Below are 20,515 nucleotides of genomic sequence, written 5' to 3' on the forward strand. Positions count from 1 at the left end.
AAAGAGGTTCAGAAAGAAAAAAAAAAAGAAAAAGAAAAGAAAAAAGAAATAAAGAAAACCAATAATGAAAAAATATAAAACGGAAAAACATATATATATATATATATTAGATAAACTAGTTAAAAAACGTTAAAAAAGAAAAGGGTAAAAGTTAAAAAAATTTAGGAGAAGAAGAGAAAAAAAAATTGAAAAAAAAATTAAATTAACTGCAAGGCTAAAGAATCATGGGGAGAAAGCCATGAGTTCCGTGCTTTGATTTCTCCTCTGGAATTCCGCTGCTCTCCTTGGTATTGAAACTGCACTCCTTGGTAAGTGAACTTGGTCCTGGCTGGGTTTCTTGTTGATCTTCTGGGGGAGGGGCCTGTTGTAGTGATTCTCAAGTGTCTTTGCCCCAGGCGGAGTTGCACCGCCCTTACCTGGGGCCAGGCTGAGTAATCTGCTCGGGTTCGCTTTCGGGAGCTTTTGTTCCCTGAGCGCTTTCCGTAGAGTTCTGGAGGACGAGAATGAAGATGTCGGCCTCCCAGTCTCCGGCCTGGAAGAGCCGAGAGCCCGCGGCCCCACTCCTCAGTGCGCCTTCAGAGAACAGCGCCCAATTACTCCCGTCACCCTGGCCTCCGGCCGCGCTCCGAGCTGACCGAGCCTGCGACCGGTTCAAGGTAACCCCGAGCTGAGAGTCACTCCTCGTCTCTGTCTCTGTAGCCGGCTTCCCCGTTCTAATACCTGCAAGCTCTGCGACACTCAGACACCCCCGATCCTTCTGTGACCCTGCGGGACCTGAGGCCACGCTGACCCCGCGTGCGCTTCACCCCGGTTAAGCCTCTGGAGCGATGTCCCTCAGCGGAACAGACTTTTAAAAGTCCTGATTTTCTGCTCCGTTGCTCCGCCGCTTGCCGGGAGCCGGCCCCTCCCCCCGCGGTCTATCTTCCCGTCGCTTTGGATTCACTTCTCCGCCAGTCCTACCTTTCAGAAAGTAGTTGATTTTCTGTTTCTAGAATTGCTGTTCTTCTTCTCTTCGATCTCCCGTTGGATTTGTAGGTGTTTGCAATCTTTAGATAAGCTATCTAGCTGATCTCCCACTACCTGAAGTAGTCTCCGCCTGCTACTTCTCCGCCATCTTGACTCCTCACCCGTGTATTTTTATACCATTAATTTTCATTTTTTCTCTATTTTTTTTCTAGTCTGATTGTGTTAGCCTGTACCTCCAGAAGAGTAATTGGGCATTTTGTTGTAGTGCAAATGCTTCAGTTGTTCCAAACAATATGTGTGCTGTTGGCTTTGAGGTTCAGCTGGTTATATTCTATACAATTAAGGTTCATGGGAGGAAGCAGCTAAAGTAGTCCAGGTGAAGATTAGTAGTGTGAAGAGAAGGACTGAGAGTCTGACTCATTTGAATATAGAGTTTATAAGATTCCTTGATGGGTTAGATATGACATGCAAGAGAAACAATTGATTCAAGAATGGCATTGTTGTTGTTATTTTGGTTTGAGCAACTAAAAAGAAAAAGTACATTATTTGCCAATATATGGAAACACCAGAGGAGCAAGTATGAGGGAAAGATCAGGAACTTTTTTATGTCACATATGTGGTAGGGTTCTCTAGAGAATCAGAATCAATAGAAGATGATAGATAGATAGATAGATAGATTAGATAGATAGAGATAGATAGAGAGGTTTTAAGGAATTGGCACAAGGGATGGTGGGGCTAACAAATCCAAAATTTTCTAGGGCAGGCCAGTGGGCTGGAAGTTCTGGGAAGTGTAGATGTTTCAATCTTGAGTCTAGAGGCAGAATTCCTTCCTCTTGAAAGAAGAACCTCAGTCTTTCCTCTTAAAACCTTTTCCAATTGATTGGAGTTAACATGTAACAAGTTAACACATAGCATCAGGCATCACTACATATTAAGCTTTCGATGCCTATTAGACATCCAAGTAGAAATGCCAGATAGCCAGTTAAGACCACATTCCTTAGCAGAGAGATGTCTTTTAAGCCTTGCCACTGGCTAAGAAAATCTTATCCCAGAGTCCAAGTGAAGCAAATGGTTCAAGGAGGGAGTGATTATTAATGCAGCTGGTGAGTCAGGTAAGAGTTTGAAGATTGGACTATTGGGTATAGTATTGTAGAAGTCATTGTTGTTCTGACAAGAATAGTCTCCACTGAGTAGGTAAGGTATAAGCTTGAATGAACTAGAACCAAAGAGGAGTAGGAGGGACATGAATTAGAAGCAGTGCTTTCAGGCAATTTTGGTGGAAAGAAGAATAATAAAAGACAGACAGTAGCTATGAGTGAAGGGAGATGTAGGGTCAACTATTTTTTTTTTAATAAAATGCATTCTATCATGCTGTATGTTGAGGAAAATAATCTAGTAAAGCTGGAAACATCGATGTAAGAAAGAGAACTATAATTGCCAGAGGTTTGCATTTGATGAGTTGAAAAGGTTAGGTGTTTTCAGAGAGGAGAGCGTGATAGTTGATCCCCAGTAACTGGGAAGACAGAGCACATAGAAACAGGTGCATAGATCGGTTGCTGGGATAATGAGATAGCACTCTTCTGATAGCTTCTATTTTCTCTGTGAAGCAATTCCATCTGGTGAAAGTAAAGAAGAGGAAGGAGCTATTGTGTATTCGAGGAGAGAGAAAATATATGAATTGATTGTCTAAGAGAGTGGTACATTTGTACAGTTCAGCAACAGCTATTCTTTAAAAATGATGCTTTTCTGTCACCTGCCAGAAAATTGCTATAATACATACAAATCTCCCATGACTGTGAATGTAAATGGTCCACTCTGTCGTTGAGCTGTGCTCCACAATGACATGTGGATTCTGCACAGGGAAAATACAGTGGAAGAGCTTTGTACTTATTTGCTGACTGAATGAATACAGAGCAGATGATTCCCTTAAAACTAATGAGGTTTGTGTAATTTAAGATGGGTGACAAGTTTATAGTATATAGTTTGTATAGTTGGCTCTTTGAGGTATACCAAAATTAGGAGTGGGATTAAGTGATAGAGCCCACCACTAACTTTATGATTTAATGTTTTGCCGAACAGTGTCCAAATTATTAAAGTAAGCTTTCAAACATTTGCTTGAAAATAGGCCATCCTTTTCTGTTCTTTATGACTTAAATGAGTCAATTTTTCAAAAAAAAAAAAAAAGTTATGTGCTGCTTGAATTCTATAGAAAAGGAAGAACTAAAATACATTTTAAAAATATCTAAAACCATTAAAATGTCCCCTGGTGATATTTAAAATGAGAAATAGGGCACTGCTTATTTAAGTAGTGTATTAATGTGTAAATGGGTTGAATCTTCTCCTTTTGGGGTTCTGGAACTTTTCTCTTGTGATTGTATATATTCATAGATAAATTATATTGTTGTTAACTGTTGATAAATAACATTTTATGAAAGTACTCCTGACTCAGATTAACATATTTTATATAAAATGCCAAATGCAAATTATTAGAGATAAAGGTGAAATAGTGTTGTTTTTCCAGAATATTTTGGTCTGATAGTAAACCCAAATTCTGTCCTACCAACCATGAATTCTCCCCTTGTAGTTCTTCAGAAGCTATACATTTGGATATCAACATGTCACCTCAGCAGTAGTCCCATTAATGTCTCATGCTGCAATACACACTCACACACACATAAACACACACACACACACACACAGAAAGAGTTGGCACAATTGACCTAGACTCAAGACCTGAGAGATTTCTATTTTCCCCTGAATATGTGTCTTGTTTCTGGTCTACACAAACATGCATGCAGGTGAGACAGTATATGAGTGAGCCAAAAAGAATCCATTGACGTAGATACCACTGAATAGAGCTGAAATGGAAATGCAAGGACAAGGAGGGAGTGAATCATGGATAATTGCTTGCTTATTAAGGCACTATTTAAGCCTAATAAATGCCTCATCCTCTGACCAATGAGATTTGCAGCTCATCATTCACAGAGAGATCTGGAAAAGGGCTGTCTAGAGCCAGGACTAGTTGGAGAAGTATGCCAAAAGCCAAACGTGATGCTTTAAAGATGTTGTACCTCTTCATATTCTGACCTCAGCTGATATAATTTGGGGGGTGGCAGTTACTTCGTAGGACATCTACTTTAACTCACTGATGTGTCAATGAAGTAATGGGAATTCAGAGGGCTTACGTGACTTGTCCAGTTTCAGGGAAACTTAGAACCAGCGCCAGAACTTGATTCTCCCCTTGGGAATTTTTCTGATTCATACAGTTCATATATAAAATCTTTGACTCCTTTCATGGGATTCAGAAATATCTGGTAATTTGGGTGGGAATATTCTACTAGGAGTCTATTTTACAAGAAAAACTGTGATGTGTCTTGGAGAAGACCAATCCCTAAGGTGAGTTCTTCTGTGCCTTGATTGAGCAACGGAGTCTGAGTTCGATAGAGCCTTCTGTAAAACGCAGTGGGGTGAGGGCCATGAGCGACCTGCCCAAGCCGTTAAAGAACCGTGATTCCAATTTATTGCTCTGGACACATACACTAGAGATGAAGGAATTAGAGACTATATGAACAGGGCGAAAGAAGTTTTCCCTGTAGATAGTAAAAGACAGGGCTCAAAACCCACATTGCTGTCAGACAGGTTAATGAACACAGAGTCGGACTTTCTGCTCTGTGATACAAGATGTATTTTGATTGGACATCTTACAACTTTGGCTTATCAAAGCTGAGGGAATCAGTGGCTACTGAAAGCAAAGACTGGCTGAGACTTTTCTATGACAGAAACTTCATTTGTGATCCAAAAGAGGGATGGTCCTATCTCCTTTCCAGGTGTCCTGGAAGCAGTGGTTACCAAGAGGCATCGGGGAGCAGTTTGTGGCAGCAGGGGCTGGATGGGGAGACAGCATCAGGAGGATCAGGGTAGAAGATGGGGGAACATATCAGATACCCAAGAAAATTTCAGATGACGAAGAAGTGAATCAGAGAATGCTGAGATATCACAATCATATGTGGAAATAGAAGCCAGAAATGCATTATTAATTTTACTGTTAATATGATGCAACTTGTCACTTTCCTTCTTTCTGGGCTCATCTAAAACTGGAACCGTTGGCCAACATCCAGGGCTACTGCTGCCGCCCCAACTCCAGGGGGTAGCAGTCACATTTTTCATCTACAGTGTAGTGGCCCTACTTAAATTTGTTACTTTTCTCTATCTCTCAATCTCTCTCTCTTTCTTCCTCAATCACATTTAATTCACCAATTATTTATTGGATCCTTACCATGTTCTTGTCATTAAGAACTTTATACCTGTTATACATTCATAGAATGTCAAGCCTGAAATGATCTCAGCAACATCAATTTATTATATTAATTTGAATCCATTAGACTTAGGCAAATAGTGAAAAATACAGGAGGGAATTCCATAAGGGACTAAATTAAATATACCATCATCATTTTTTTTTCTTTCATGCCTTTTAAAATGTAAGGATGCCAAATTCAGGGACTGCTTTCTATTTCAAAATTCCTTTCCATCTCCAACAAATTGAAAGCCCTCGTCCCACCCCAAGGCTCTTTGTAGATTAGGGAATATAAATAGGACCTTCAACTCACAGGGGTTTTATGCCTGGAACAGATGAGAAGTGACTGCTCTGTGGCAAGCCTCTATGGGAGATTCCTTAGCAAACTCAAATGGATTTGAGGGAGAAAATTGTTGGTGAAAAGCTTTTAAATGAGTTCTGTTACTTTGAGGGGAGATCAGTCCTCCCAAGGATCATTCACTGTGAGAGGCAAAATGGAAACTCCCTTAATATTATAAATTGTTATATTGATATGTATAGCACAGGCCACATAGAGTTCTGGGGTAGGAGTTATTTTTTTGCTTCCCAATGAAAACATTTAACTATTAGTTACTTATTTCAACTAGAGGTATTTGAGGGAGCCGTCCTATTTGGGCAGTGTTCTTAGCTTTGTGTAATTTAGTTTCGAAGTCTGTGTGACTATCCCAGCAGCATAATTCTTTGTGCTAAAAATGTGCATCATTCTGCTAAGTAAATGACAAAATCGTTTACCACAAACAAGCAAAAATTGCTGGAAGACTGAAATCACAAATGAAGAAAGTTTTACTACCCATAGATCTTCATTTCCATGACTTTCATTCTGTCCCTATGAATTGGAGAATGACTTGAGACAGTTTTTGTAAATAATCACACTTTGTACTCCTAACCTTCTTTTCTTGTTTTAGTCCTAAATAAACTTGAGCTGCTAATGAGAAGAGTAAATCATTTCCAGTGATATTATTCATATATTGTGGGTTAGTTCAATTAAGGGAGATAAATGAAAATTATATAAATTTGTTCATGCCCCATGACTGTCTCAATGGTAGGATTGTTTGCTTGGATTCATTTACATATGTGGCAAAATTTTCAATCGTTTAGTGTTAAATGAGACAATGAAATTCCCTCAAATGGCCACTTTCTTACAATGCGTAACCACAGTCCTGAGAATGCTCTAGCTGGGATCTCTTTCTGGAGAACTATCCAACTCTCTCTTGCTATCCAGTTGAAATATAACCAGACCTACAAATACAAGCATATGAAGTCGGAAGTGCCTAGGAGCCACACTGCAAAAAGGAGACAGGTAAAATTTATTTTAATAAAAGGGTCCATTTATTCCTATATAAATTTTAACATTTCATTATGTAATTAATGTAAGAATTATTAATGATATATTTTACATTACTTAAAATACGGTTTATCCTTACAGAGCCTTTCAAGTCAGTTCAGGCACATATGAAGGGCTCTGTAGTTAAATGTGCCTGGGGTGTCTATTCTATTTGCAAAGAAAATTCTAGGCTACATTTTCTTATTGATATCCAAAATTATTATTTTGAAGAAACATCATAAGAAATAGGGTTTTTTAAATGTTAATTGAAAATTTAAATGACAAAGCAAAGTCACCCTTTTATTTTTTTTTAAAGATTTTATGTATTTATTTGATAGACAGAGATCACAAACAGGCAGAGAGGCAGGCAGAGAGAGAGAGAGGAGGAAGCAGGCTCCCTGCCGAGCAGAGAGCCTGATGCGGGACTCGATTCCAGGACCTTGAGATCATGACTTGAGCCGAAGGCAGAGGCTTAATCCACTGAGCCAACCAGGTGTCCCAAAGTCACCCTTTTAAAATGTGTGTATTGTTTATATATATAGCCATCCATGTCTGTGTGAAGTTTCTATAGAGGAAAAAACTGGGAATTGAGGAAAAGAATGGTTTTGTCTGGGATAGTGGCTGAGGAAACTAGCTGAGGAAGCGGATGTTCCAAGGCTAGTTAAACAAACTTGAACTTAAACATAGGACATCATAAATTATATAAGGGACATGTAATGAGAATAGTATTATAATGCACATTGCACAGCCAAGGGGCAGTGCCTCATGGAACTGCTGTCTGATATGAACTAGAAGACTATGTGAGAACTGCAGTTGTGTGGTTTTATTAGAACTATATTTTTCTGCAAGGAGACTTTACATAGTGCCTGTTATATTTGCTTAGCTTTGATTTATACTTGGATGCATTTATCTTTAGCAAAAACTGATTACAAAGGAGATCTATAATTTGCACTCCTGGGGATGCCAGATCCCCCAAACACAGCTATCAAATACCAGTACCTTCTGGCAGCAATTGCTTTTAGCACCTGATGATTTGGAATATGACCAGAGCCTTTGTTGGAATCTGGCTAACTTCATGCCAACCTGGCCAGAACTACAGTCAGTCAAATGTTGGGACATCACTATAGGAAATATCCCTTATAAAGACAGTGAAAACAGCTAGCAACCAGTAAGGTTAAACATAATTCTAATTGTAATCAAATATTTTACTTGGCAATATGATAATAACAATAGTATTATTATATTTAAGATTTGAGTTTTCTATAGCAGTAGTTTTTACATTTGATCAAGATTCATTTTTTTTTGTGAAAATATTAATGCACTGGAGTTTCTTTTCTTTCTTTCTTTCTCCCTTTCTCTCTCTCTCTCTCTCTTTTTTTTTTTTAGCTCTTATTTATTTATTTATTTGACAGAGAGAGAGAGAGAGGGAGAGAGAGAGAGACTGATAAAGGGAACACAAGCAGGGGGAGTGAGAGAGAGAGAAGCAGGCTTCAGGGGCTTAATCCCAGGACCCTGGGATCATGACCTAAGCCAAAGGGAGACACTTAATGACTGAGCCACCCAGGTGCCCCTGTATTGGAGTTTCTTATCAGGAAATAACTTATAAGAATTAGAAATGTAACTTAAAGGCTTTTAAAAATTTAATGTTGGGATGCCTGAGGTGGCTCAGTCAGTTAACTGTACAGCTCTTGATTTCAACTCAGATCATGATCTCAGGGTCATAGGATCGAGCTCCATGTCAGGCTCCCTGCTCCATGGGCAGTCTGCTTGAGATTCTCTCCCTCTCCCTCTGATCCTCCCCTATCTTGTACTCTCTCTCTCAAATAGATAAATCTTAAAAAAAAAAAAGAATTTAATGTTACTGTGTTCTAAAATACTATTTTTACCACAGATTTTTGTTTGTGGCTGCAGGGGTGAGATCATTTTTAGCTGGTAGAAAGAAGGAAAAAAAAATTAACAAAAATAGAGATGACACAGAAAGGTGGAAGACTAGCAGGTCCCAACACTTAGCTGTTCCACAAAAACCAGAAAACAATAAACAACTTCGAACTGATTAAAAAAAAAAAAGAAAAAAAAAGCTCAGGGAAAGCTCTAGACTACAATGAAGAAGGAGCAAACACCCTATGGAACTTAGAAGCCAAGTAGGACCCCGTTATATATCTGTCACCCCATCCCACAGTCCAGTGCAGCTTTGCGTCAGGATGCATTTCCTCAGAGGACTTCCATCCTATGGGGAGAAAAGGAGAGCAGGAAAACCACAGTAAACTTTACCACTGTGGACATCTAAAGTCTTTGCTGCTCCCATAGACTTCACTGACTTTGATCCCAGCTGAAGAAGCTTCTGGGAGTCCTTGTCGGTGCATCAGCTTCCCACGCTAAAGCTCTTGCTGCAGTGAGACTTGTGCCCGGGAATCCCAGTGCCAAGTTCTCTAGGATCAGGATGTCAGGGTGCCTTGCTATATACAGGGCCAGAGCTGCACTCTTCTGTGCCCTGCTTCAGGTCCCAGGTCGTGGCTTTGTCCTTATGGGCACAGCCATTACTGCTCTGAGTCCTGCCCCTCAGCCTGGCATCACAGAGCTCACCCCCCTTTACCAGGCTGAGCTGTTGCTGCTCTGGACCTGGGTCCCCGGGTCCCAACGTGTGGATTTAATGGGCTACTACCAGGAACATGCTGCTGCAGTTTTGTGACTGTCCCCTGGGGCCAGTGTCGGGATTTTGACCCACCATCCCCAGGCTGTGCTACTATTGCATTCTGTACCCCGTACCCAAGCTACCACCATACCCTGTCATCTCAGGGACCACCCCGCTGCTGTGCCTTCCCACAACCCCCTGCCCGAGTCACTGCAATGAATCCCAGAGGAGCAAACCCTAGCATCTTAGCAATCGGTGCTGTTGCTGCAACAAGTGTACCGGTACTCTGAGACCCAGGCAGTGTGGTGATTTTGTGTATGCTTGATCCCAGGACCCCAACTCTGCTACCTCTCTAATGCCAGCTTACCAGACTAGGCTAAGAGGTTTGCCCTTGGCTGGGACTCCCTATCATGGGCAAAAAAGGAGAACAGAGGGATCCCAACACCCATTCATGGCTGAGGATTCCAGTTCTAGCTACTACTGCCATCCTCAGGACCTCCCAAGTTTTGGCTACAGACGACCCTGATGTTTGCCTTGATGTTAACCTCAGCTGGCGAATTTGCATGGAGACTCTGCTGCTGTGTATTCCCAGGAACCCAAGCCACTGCACCCTCCAAGCTGGTGCTCTCCCAGCCACCTTCAAGTGAAAGTCTTTTCACACTGAATCCAGTCTGAAATGGCTGGGGGAGATGAATGCTCCCTCAAATGTACAGACATTAGCACAAAACCATCAATAACATGAGAATGTTTAAAAAAAATAAAAACATGCAAAAGGAACATAGTAATTTCCATTAATGAACCCCAAAGAAATGGTAATCTGTGAATGACCCAAACACACACACACACAGACACAGGAATATTACCCAGCCACAAAAAAGAAGGAAGTCCCGCCATTTGTAATAACATGTAGGAAACTAAGAACCTTATGCTAAATGAAATAAGCCAGATAGAGAAAGACAAATGTTTTATGGTATCACTTTTATGTCATGTCCAAAAAAAAAAAAAAAAAGCTAATTGCATGGAAACTGAGGCTAGGGTGGGAGAAATGGGGTAAAGCAGGTCAAAGGAGTCACATTTTCAGTTACAAGAAAAGTAGGTTCTAAGGATCCAATGGATGTCAGGAAGACTGTAGTTGATAATATGGCACCACATACTTGAACGTTGCCAAGAGAACTTTGGCATTTCTTACCACGTGCGTACAGAAGGAGTTAAGGTGATGGATGTGCTAATCATCTGGTTCTTGGCCATCATTTCACAGTGCATATCAAATCATCCTGTAGTGCATTTTAAATGCCTACACTTACATTTATCAGTTATTCCTTAGTGATGTTTAAAAAAAGAAATGAAAAAGAAACCATCGCTACCTCTCCTAGAAATCTGTTTCACCAAACTATTACTCTGTAGTCACTTTGTAACTTCTCATTTGCCTCAGTTTTACATCTTGTTTTAAAACAAGGAGGCTGGATTCTTTAAATACAAATAAGCAATGAATATAAACTAAATTTTTTTTTGTGATGAGCACAGGGTGTTACGTGTGAGTGAGGAATCACTAAATGCTGAAAACAGTATCACAGTACATGTTAGCTAATGAGAATTTAAATAAACATTTGAAACCAAAAAAAATTTTTTTTTCCTACAGTTAAGTAAATATGTTGGAGATTCCAAAAACATGTATATTTTAATGACAAAAGAGAGGTAGCTGATTTAAAATCATTAAGACCTGGGTCTTGGCTCATTAGCATAAGTCACCAAGGCAAAAGCCATATTACTTAATCCAGAGGTCAATTTAAGCGATTTGAGGTTCTAATAGTTTATAGTCAGTTGTCTGTAGAAGGGGATTGTATTGAGTCCACATTAGCTGACTATTTGTAATGAGCAGTCGCCCTCACCTAACAGGCCCTCAAAGGCAGAATTTGTGCATATTCAGCTGACTTGACAAGAGAACTAATAGTGGGGGTTAGAGGTGGTGCCCTTCAATGTGCACAAACACTTTGTGGAGAAGAAGCAAACCCAAGTCTCAGTACTAGAGAGAGCACAGGGCACAAATGGAAGCGGGGCTCCAGAAAGAAGTGCAGTTTGCTGGGAGATGCTGGCACCTGAGAGACTTGATTTATTATATTATGTAATTGACTGCTTGCAGGAGAGGAGTAATGAGTTTGCCAAACTGAGAGATGGCAAGTGACACCAGGAAAGGATAGTTGGAGGAATATAGGTTGTGCAATTCTAGAAACTGTTCTAGATATTAAAAATGATTCTGGAATTCAAATTCTTCTGATAATAAACACCATACATAGTGGCTATGATTAAAAAACATCTTTCTTTCGCTGCTCAAACCTCTTTGGAAACTATGTAATTCCTCCGAAGTTATTTACCCCCTCCTCTTAAAATATTGCCACAAAAAACAAACTAAAGATTCTCTGTCTTGCATCAATGCTAGTTTCCTTGTCCTTCAGTGTTGGAAAGAGGGATCACACTGATGAAGGGGGGACATGATTCTATGACCAGTGGCTTGCTGCAGTCTCCATCTTTTTCTGTGGGACTTTAACTAGACTAAGCAGTAAGCATGGAAGGGAACAGAACTTTCTCATCCATACAGAGAATAGTAGAAGTTAAGATGATAGAGTGCCTTGGTGGCTCAGATGGTTAAGCATCTGCCTTGGGCTCATGATCTCAGGGTCCTGAGATTGAGCCCTGCATTGAGCTCCCTGCTCAGTGGGGAGTCTGATTTCCCCTTTTCCTCCTCCCGTTCCCTCCAGCTCATGCTCTCTATCTCAGATAAATAAAATGTTTAAAAGAAGTTGAGTTGATAAAAATTGTCAAAAAGGAGGAACAGTTTAAGAGTTACTTAGAATACATTGAGAGATTAAGAATGCCCTTAGCTGTGGAGCATATACTATGAAAGACGTTATTGTAATACCTTTAGTGAAAGCATGATTTTTATTTTTATTTATTTTGAAGAGAGTAAATGATCTAATACTGCAGTTTTTAACCTAACTTTGATGTGTAAGCTTTTAACCAGACATGCCACTTCCAGGAACCTTCAAAATGATTTTCCTTACAGCATTATTTGTAAAAGTGATAAAGTTAAACAAATTAATATACCACAAATAAGAAAGTGGTTAAAAAATCAAGTAGTTCCGTATAATGGAATATTATTCAGCTTTTAGAAAATGAAATACACGTATGTGACAAGAGGAAAAGTCATCTAGTCCTTTTATTGTTTTTCTTTTTGAAAGAGGATTGAACAATAGGTAGGTCAGTAGAAGAAATAATAGAAAAAGTAGGAAGGGGATGAGTGTAAAGAAGGAAGAAAGGAAAGATTCATTAAAAAGAATCAAATGGTATATGTTAAAGTTTAACTGTGGTTACTTTTGTGAATAAAATTGTAGTGAATAAGGAAGGACATTTCATTTATTTGCTTTATATTTTTTGCTTATAATTTTTTCAAACTTTTTTAAAATTTTGAAATAAATTCAAAAAATAAGTATTTTATATATGCATATGCTTTTATTTGCTTTCATTTTATTGAAATAGAATCTACTATTGTATTTAAAGTAATTTGTATTTATTAATATACCTTATTTGAAAAAAACACATTAAATTTTACAAGCATACATAAAATTCAACAAGCTATCATAAATATAATGTTTGGGGGAAATAAATGATAAGGTGAGATGTGATTGTAAAATAGAGTAACAATGAGGCTTAAAAAATGCATAACATAATGTCCAAAAATGTTTTTTCCATGCTGTCTGGCATAAATGAAAAGCACAAAATAGGAGAGATTTATTTTATGTGTACATTAATAAAAGCCAAATGACACTTCTCAGACATGGTATCCATAGTGTCTTGAGAACTTTAAAAAAAAAATCCCAGGGCGCCTGGGTGGCTCAGTGGGTTAAAGCCTCTGCCTTCGGCTCAGGTCATGATCCCAGGGTCCTGGGATCCAGCCCCACATCAGGCTCTCTGCTCAGCAGGGACCTTCCTCCTCCCTCTCTCTCCGCCTGAATCTCTGCCTACTTGTGATCTCTGTCTGTCAAATAAATAAATGAAATCTTAAAAAAGAAAAAAAACTCATCCCTATTTTACAATTAGAATAAACATTAAGTACGAGCATGACTTACTTGTCCACTTACCCAGAATCAGAGCTTGTCTGGAACATTTACTTGGTCCACTTTATTATTATATATAGAGGAACATAACCTTCTCCCTCAGAAAAGCAAACAGGTTGAGGTCTTTAAGGGTATAAGGAAGGTATTGGGGCAAGTTTTTATTAGCAGTCCTCTAGAACCTTGAATGACTGTGATTATCACATTCTGTTGAACAAGTCATGCTTATAGTTCTGTGTTCAGTTCTTGTTTATATTTTTAAAATACATAGATAAGGAACCTGGACTATGTTCAAAGAAACATAACTAGAAGGGTAAATTCCCTATATATGACAAAGAGTTGAAGAAACCATTCTTGGTTTGGAGAGGTTGAAAAAAAGAAAAAAAGGAGGGACACGAGGCTGTGGGATATTCAGTTTTAAATACTTAAAAGAGAAATTGCCACATAGGAAGTAAAGAAAATGAATGCATAAACTTGGACTTGCATTTGGAGGTCAGAGAATGGGAGATCTCAGTTTGATCTGAGAAAAAGAATTCACTGGTGAAACTGATTGCTTCACAAAGTAATGTTTGCTATTTAGCTGTAACTAAGTGACTAAGAGGTCAGGGACAGACAGTTCTAATCTCTAAAATGTTACCCAATCTATGGCCAGGATCTCCTCTTTACTTGTTTAGTAATTGAGGGATATGAAACTAATGTGCAACATCATGAAACACACACACACACACAAAATGCAAACATACTATTTTTCTCTCTCCATGTAGCATAAGGAAATGATATTCTTTAACACTGAAAAACCAAAGGTTAACAGTAACTTTGCAACTCCTTTTCATCTGGGTAGATTTTAAAGGTCTTTGTCAATCAGAGTTTTCAAGTACTTGAGGAATTTAGCTATTCATCAGAAATAGGGTGGACCAAAGTATACAAAACCAATGACAAATAAATAAAATGTAATATATTCTAAGAGAAACAAATTATAAAATAGCACTCCTTTTACAACATGGATGAAGAAACAGCTAAATTGATAATCTCAGGTTTTTGCTTTTTATTGAATTTTCTAACTGAAAAGCCCCAGGCAGGACTTTTTTAGAGAATGGTGTTCTTTTCATAAAGGAGTTTAATAAAGACAGCACACTGCTAAGATCCATGCAATGGTAGATGAGCAAATTGCTCTGTTTTACTTCTCACTCAACTCCTCCATTCATAGTATTTGACAAGGAGGACTTAAAAGAGAACACTCTTCTTCTTCTTGCCCACTCTTCCTCCTCCCCCCCCACCCGAGAGGGCAGTTTCTCTGAAAGCTTAAACATATTGGAGTAAGGTGGCATAAATTTCCCTCCTCATTTATTAAGATCCAGTCCTCATGCAAACTCTGCCAGGCACATCATATTAGGTTGGTTAAGCGGATATGATATAAGCTTTTTAAGAGAATGAAAATCAGATGACATCAAAGTGGGGATTTGGTACTATTACTCATGTCAGTGCACTGTGAATCTTCATGAACTAATATCTTGCAAAAGAAAAGGAACCAGGAATGCTGTAATAAATATTAGCCAGCCTGTCCTGACCAGAGATCTATGGGATAAAACTAGGCCATAGAGGCTTTCAGGATCCTAGAGGACAAGTCCATGAATCTCACCAGACAATGGAACAATAGGTAAATACTAGCACCCAGGCATAGTTTTGGGCACAAAGAGTAGATATCCAAGTGAGGGGACCCAGGAATAAAAGGTCAGTGACGACACTGGGGTCAGTGACCCTAGCATGGGATCACCACAGCATGGGATCAGGAATCCCAGCAAAAAACTTCTGTATGGCAGAGGTCAGGATCTAAATTAGGGACAGAATATACATGGACCCCAAGAATGGAGATCGGTACTGAAGTTATTAGGGATGGTGCTACCTAAACCATTTTTCCTAAGGTCAGTGATCTCTGGGTGGGAGTTGACAAAAGTCAAGTGATTCTTGACAGCTTTCAGATTGAAAATCTAAATTTGATAAAGAAGAATCACAACAAGTTCCTGACTCCTTCACAGGTCTCTCATTGTGCTACTCATGGTCATTGTTGGTCTCGGATGCTTCAGCGATCTTACCAGATGACTTCCCCTGTGTCTGTGACTCACTTCACCCCAAATATGCACCTGCTGTACATCAGCCGTCCATCCTAGACTTAATGTTACCTCTTCACTCCTTGGAGATCTGAATATAAAAATAGGATAAGCAAGCACTTGTATCTGCCTAAATATTCATGTGAACTACATTTGGAACAGTAGTATTCTGAATCTTTATTACTGTAGTATGTCTATAAAATTGGATTTGGAATTTGATTAGAATAATGTTAGAATTATTGCTAATGAGACAAATAAACTGTTTTCAAAGCTGAGCAGGAAACCCATATACTTTATTCCAAGAAAAATGATGCTGGTGAGCATAATAATCAAAGCTATGTATAAATTACCCATATTCCAAGTAGAAAACCAGACAAAGCACCCTTACCCAAAAAAGGGTTTTTGGACAATATGGTCAACATTTGGTCAACATTGTTACCTATCAGTTGTCTTTCTTTAGCAAACATCAATTCTATGGACAAGTATACTTAATTATGTATGCTGAGAGGTTCGCATTAGGACGGGCTTCATCAGTTGCCTGTTTTTTGTTTTTTCTTTTTTTTTAAATATATATAGAGAAGCTGTTATAAACTTCACTAATATCTGAATGAAAGCAGAGACGGTTTCTTTTAGGATTTAATGCTTGAAAGTAAGGACTTGATTTCCGATGAGAAAGATACATGTAAAACAGAAAGAGTTGGTCTAGGGGTTGGTTACTGTCTAGCTCTAGGAGGGATGGTAGGCAAATCATTCAATAATATGGATTTAGCCTCATCTCTGTGATACTCGGGGATTAGATTTGATGATAGAGAGGTACCATTCCTTTCTGTAAGGCTGTATATAATTGATGGATAGGTGAAATAATTGGTTGGTTGAAGTTTAATTCTGTGTACTTGAAATCATTTGTATTACTTTTAAAGTGTCCTGGTATAAACGGCATATAACAGTGTGTGAGAGAGAGAGAGAGGGAGAGAGAAAGATTTTTTTTTTTCTTTTTTTTTTTAAAGTCAATGACTATCAGTGGGAGCCGTTTTGCCCCCTGCTGGACATTGAACAACATCTGAAGATATTTTTGGTTGTCACAGAGAGGCGAGTGCTACTGGTAGGGGCCGCAGATGCTGCCAGACATCTTACTGCATATAGCATTGCTAAGTAATTACTGCACACAGCATTGCCCTCCTAAGTAATTATTCAGTCCAAAGTGTGTCAGTGTTGGGAAATCTTGCAAACGGTTATGGCTTAGATTAGCAGCATACCCATCCTTCTGGATATTGTGATCCATACAAAAGAGGCTTGCCATTTAAATCAGATACAGTGGAATACAGATTCCTGCCCTCCCCCCACCTGCCTCCATGCACACACATCCAGGAAAAAAAATCTCTCTACTTTCTGTCTGAAGCACTAAGAGTCAGAGGCCATGTTTGTTTCCATGGTGGAGATCTTACCTCATTAGGAGATTAACAATTCTTAGGGAATCCAGTCTGTGTATTTATTTTTTTATTATTAATTAATCTATAATTATGTCCTAATATAATATTTTTTATAAATGTTTCATGGGCTAGAAAAGAGTGCATTCTTTATTTTCATTTTAAATGTATGAATATGGTTGTCATTACCATTTAGGTTTTCTATGTATTTATAGCCAATTAAAAACCAATAAAGATACTTCCCCTGATTACTATAGTAATCTTAATAAATTTTTACATTTGGGCAGAATTGATTTGGCTATTTGTGTGTGTATGTGATATATATGCAAAGGCACATCTATATAAAAAAGAACTAAATTCCTATTCCCATGATATCATTCATACCATTAACAAGCTACGGTTTTTCTCTGCAACATACCTTTCTTTTTCTAGTTAAGATTCACATTTACTAAATGTTTTATATTCTCTTGATTTCACTTTAAAAGTAGAACATCAGGCTAACATGACTCCTTCTACTGGTTCTATCCACAGGGCTTCCCAAGTTGGATAAATCCCAGATTTTTTTCCTGATTCCTTTATTTTTAAACTCCATTGCTTTCCCCTTTAAACAAAAGAACCATTATTTTCAAAGACAAAGTTGTCTAAGTGAGCTTCTCACTTAACTTTATTTAAGATTTATCCTTCATGTGTCAGTCAGATTTAATGACTAACATGCACACCTAAATTTACATTTCTGCATTATGAGATTTCATAAGTTTCTGAAGATTTGGGTTCCAGCTGGTTCTAACAGTCAAATACTTGAAAAATTTCAGTTACTGTTTCCTTTGTCCTTTTAAGGTAATCAATAACATTAGGATAGAAATGTAACACATTCGGCCAATTAGTGTTTTCTCCTTGTGCTTGCCTCTAAATTATTATACTACTTGCAAATGTGTGTCTGTTATAATTGCATGTTAAAATTCTTTTCTGAGTATCTGAGTAAATTTGCTATCAAATTCAAAAGTACAAAGTAATTCTTTTTTACTTTATTGTAAAAAAAATAGGGTGTGTAAAGATATTTTTAGCAGATAAAAGCTCTTTGGAGATAATTTGAAATGAAAAAAAAAATGTTCTGCAAGTATAATCTGAAATATTTGAGACAGTGTCCAATTCAGAGGCAAGAACATCAGTTGGATTTTGAATCTCAGTCTATATTTGTGGCAGTGTGGCAAAGTGTTTAAGAGCCCAGACTCTGAAGGTAGATAGATCTAGTGTTGAATTTATGCTGTATCTGTGACGAGGTATGTGAGATTTGACATATTACTAAAACTCTCTAATCTTTCGTAGGTTCAACATTGTCACACCAAAAGTAATACCTTTCAAAGGGTTATTGAGACAACCCAACCAAATGGCGTGTGTGCGTGCGAGTATGTGTGTGTGTGTGTTTAGCAAAGTGGCTGGCAGATAAGAAATACTCAGTTAATGTTAACTGTTACCATCCTCTTTTGCTTTATTGTCAGTACTATGGATTTGGGATCTTCATTCTTCCCCAGATGTGTACAAATGTTGCTCATTTGAAATGGAGATCTAGGATATCCTTGAAGAGGTGGGTGTGCCAAAATAAAGATGAAATGTCCAAAGGGGATAAGGGGGTGGGGGAGGGGGAAGAACAGTTGCCTCTATTTTGAAAAAGCAGGACCAAACCTGTGTTCCGCGGCTTTCTCTTCCTAAAATGGCCTACTCGATAGACATTAATTCATTTTCCATGACTCTGCTCAGGGTACTTTTCCTGATTAGACATTTCTAAACCTTTTTTCCTCCTGTCTCTTCCTTCCATCCCAGCCTCGTAGAACTGATCACTCGTGCCTTGAATTCACACTCCACTATCTCCAGATTGTGCCTGGCATGAATAGGTAGCGACTCTTAAGTGGGGGCTTAAGTATATATGCATTGTCCTTTTCATAGGACATACATCTCTCCAGGTTTTATTTCTATAGCCCTTGGGCCTAGTAGGTTGTAGGAAGTTCATAGAATTTTAATGTGTGAATGAATATGGTGGACGCCTGAGTCATGCACGCGGAGCAGAGGCTGTCTGAAGGCTGCAGCATATCAAGCTTTCCTGGGTTAGGATAGTGGCCTCAGCCTGCTGTACTACTGAGCTATTTCTGCACCTAGAATACACGATCAGGAAGTGTGTCATGATCTCCTGCTGTGAGCCCGGCATTCTGTTTTGTGGTCTTGAAAACCCAGTGGCATGCATTCATGTGAATAAACAGGAGTGAAACACTCTTCTGAAGGACTTGCATGACTGTAATTTTAATGCCATGTGATAGCAATCCAGGATCGCATGTTTGATGGGTTTACAAAGGGAATGGACCTTTGTGTGCTGCATTCAGCTGGAGGGCATTGCCCTGCAACATTTGCTTAGGTCTTATGAAAGAGGAATTGGGGAGTTAAGGAGGCAGGGAAAGCCTTAGGAGTTGGGATGATTTCTGAAACTTACAAATGGGTTGAGGGACGCCTGGGGTGGCTCAATTGGTTGGATGACTGCCTTTGGCTCGGGTCATGATCCCGGAGTCCTGGGATCGAGTCCCGCATCAGGCTCCCAGCTCCATGGGGAGTCTGCTTCTCCCTCTGACCTTCTCCACGCTCATGCTCTCTCTCACTGCCTCTCTCTCAGATAAATAAATAACATCTTAAAAAAAAAATGCTTTAAAAAAAAACAAATGGGTTGAGAAACCCAAGACAGTCTAGAGAAGACAAACGTGTAGCAGGTTGACTGGGGCATTGAGAATAGGGTCATGCAGAACATCCATAATAAGAGAAATTTGTTTTGATGCAGTCTTATTTCACTGTTGTTTTTGTTTTTGTATTTCCTTTTCACTGTTAACCTGCCTGCCTGCGACAACCTTCTATCGTTACTCCCACCTTCATTAGAAGTATGGTTCTTTTCCTTTGCCAAAACATGCCGGTATTTATTATCCATTTCTTATTCTTTATGTAAATATTAATGTTCATTATTATTAATAAACTTTATTATCCTTAATTCCCTCTCCCCATTCCTTCTACATGCTTAGAATGCCTGCTATTCTTGGACCCTTCTCGCAGTTTTTTCTATTCCACTTACTCACTAAAGCAGTAGTTACGAAGCTATCTTACTACTTCAGTCCTCAGTAGTTGTCCAAGCTTGGGTCCAGTTTCTCTCCATGCTTTCTAAATCCGCATCTCATCTTCCAAAGTTTTAGACTTGGGACCATGGAGATTAGACTTTGATTGTTTCAACTTTATTTTCAGGAATATCTAACTTTGTAAAGCATTCTGAGTGGTGTGATTGTCTTTGAGTTGATGCGGTCATTGGGTTGTGATTGTCATCGGTTTGGATTGCTGTTGGCAAATACAGTTTATTTTCTAAATAACTACTGACCCCTTTCATCTAATATACTGTGATTGCTTCAGTTATTTCCTATTTTTTTGGTCATTTCTTATCTGATATATTGGAAACTCCTCGAGTATTGAAGCTATTTATTGTATTCTCATATGTAGTAAGTAAAGTATTTTGAATTTAGTTGATTTTAAGGAAATAATTTGGTTGATTTCTTTTCTTTTTTTCTTTCTTCTTCTTCTTCTTTTTTTTTTT

At 38.7% G+C, this 20,515-nt stretch overlaps 1 protein-coding gene across 3 annotated transcripts in view; it reads left to right on the forward strand.

The window, feature by feature from the left end:
* The window catches only part of DPP10 (dipeptidyl peptidase like 10), a 1,333,785-nt gene that overhangs the window by 933,461 nt on the left and 379,809 nt on the right, over window positions 1-20,515 (forward strand). The window lies entirely within an intron of this gene.

Source organism: Lontra canadensis, unplaced genomic scaffold (assembly GCF_010015895.1).
Source record: "Lontra canadensis isolate GAN:19392208 unplaced genomic scaffold, GSC_riverotter_1.0 scaffold11, whole genome shotgun sequence".
Lineage (NCBI taxonomy): Eukaryota > Metazoa > Chordata > Mammalia > Carnivora > Mustelidae > Lontra > Lontra canadensis.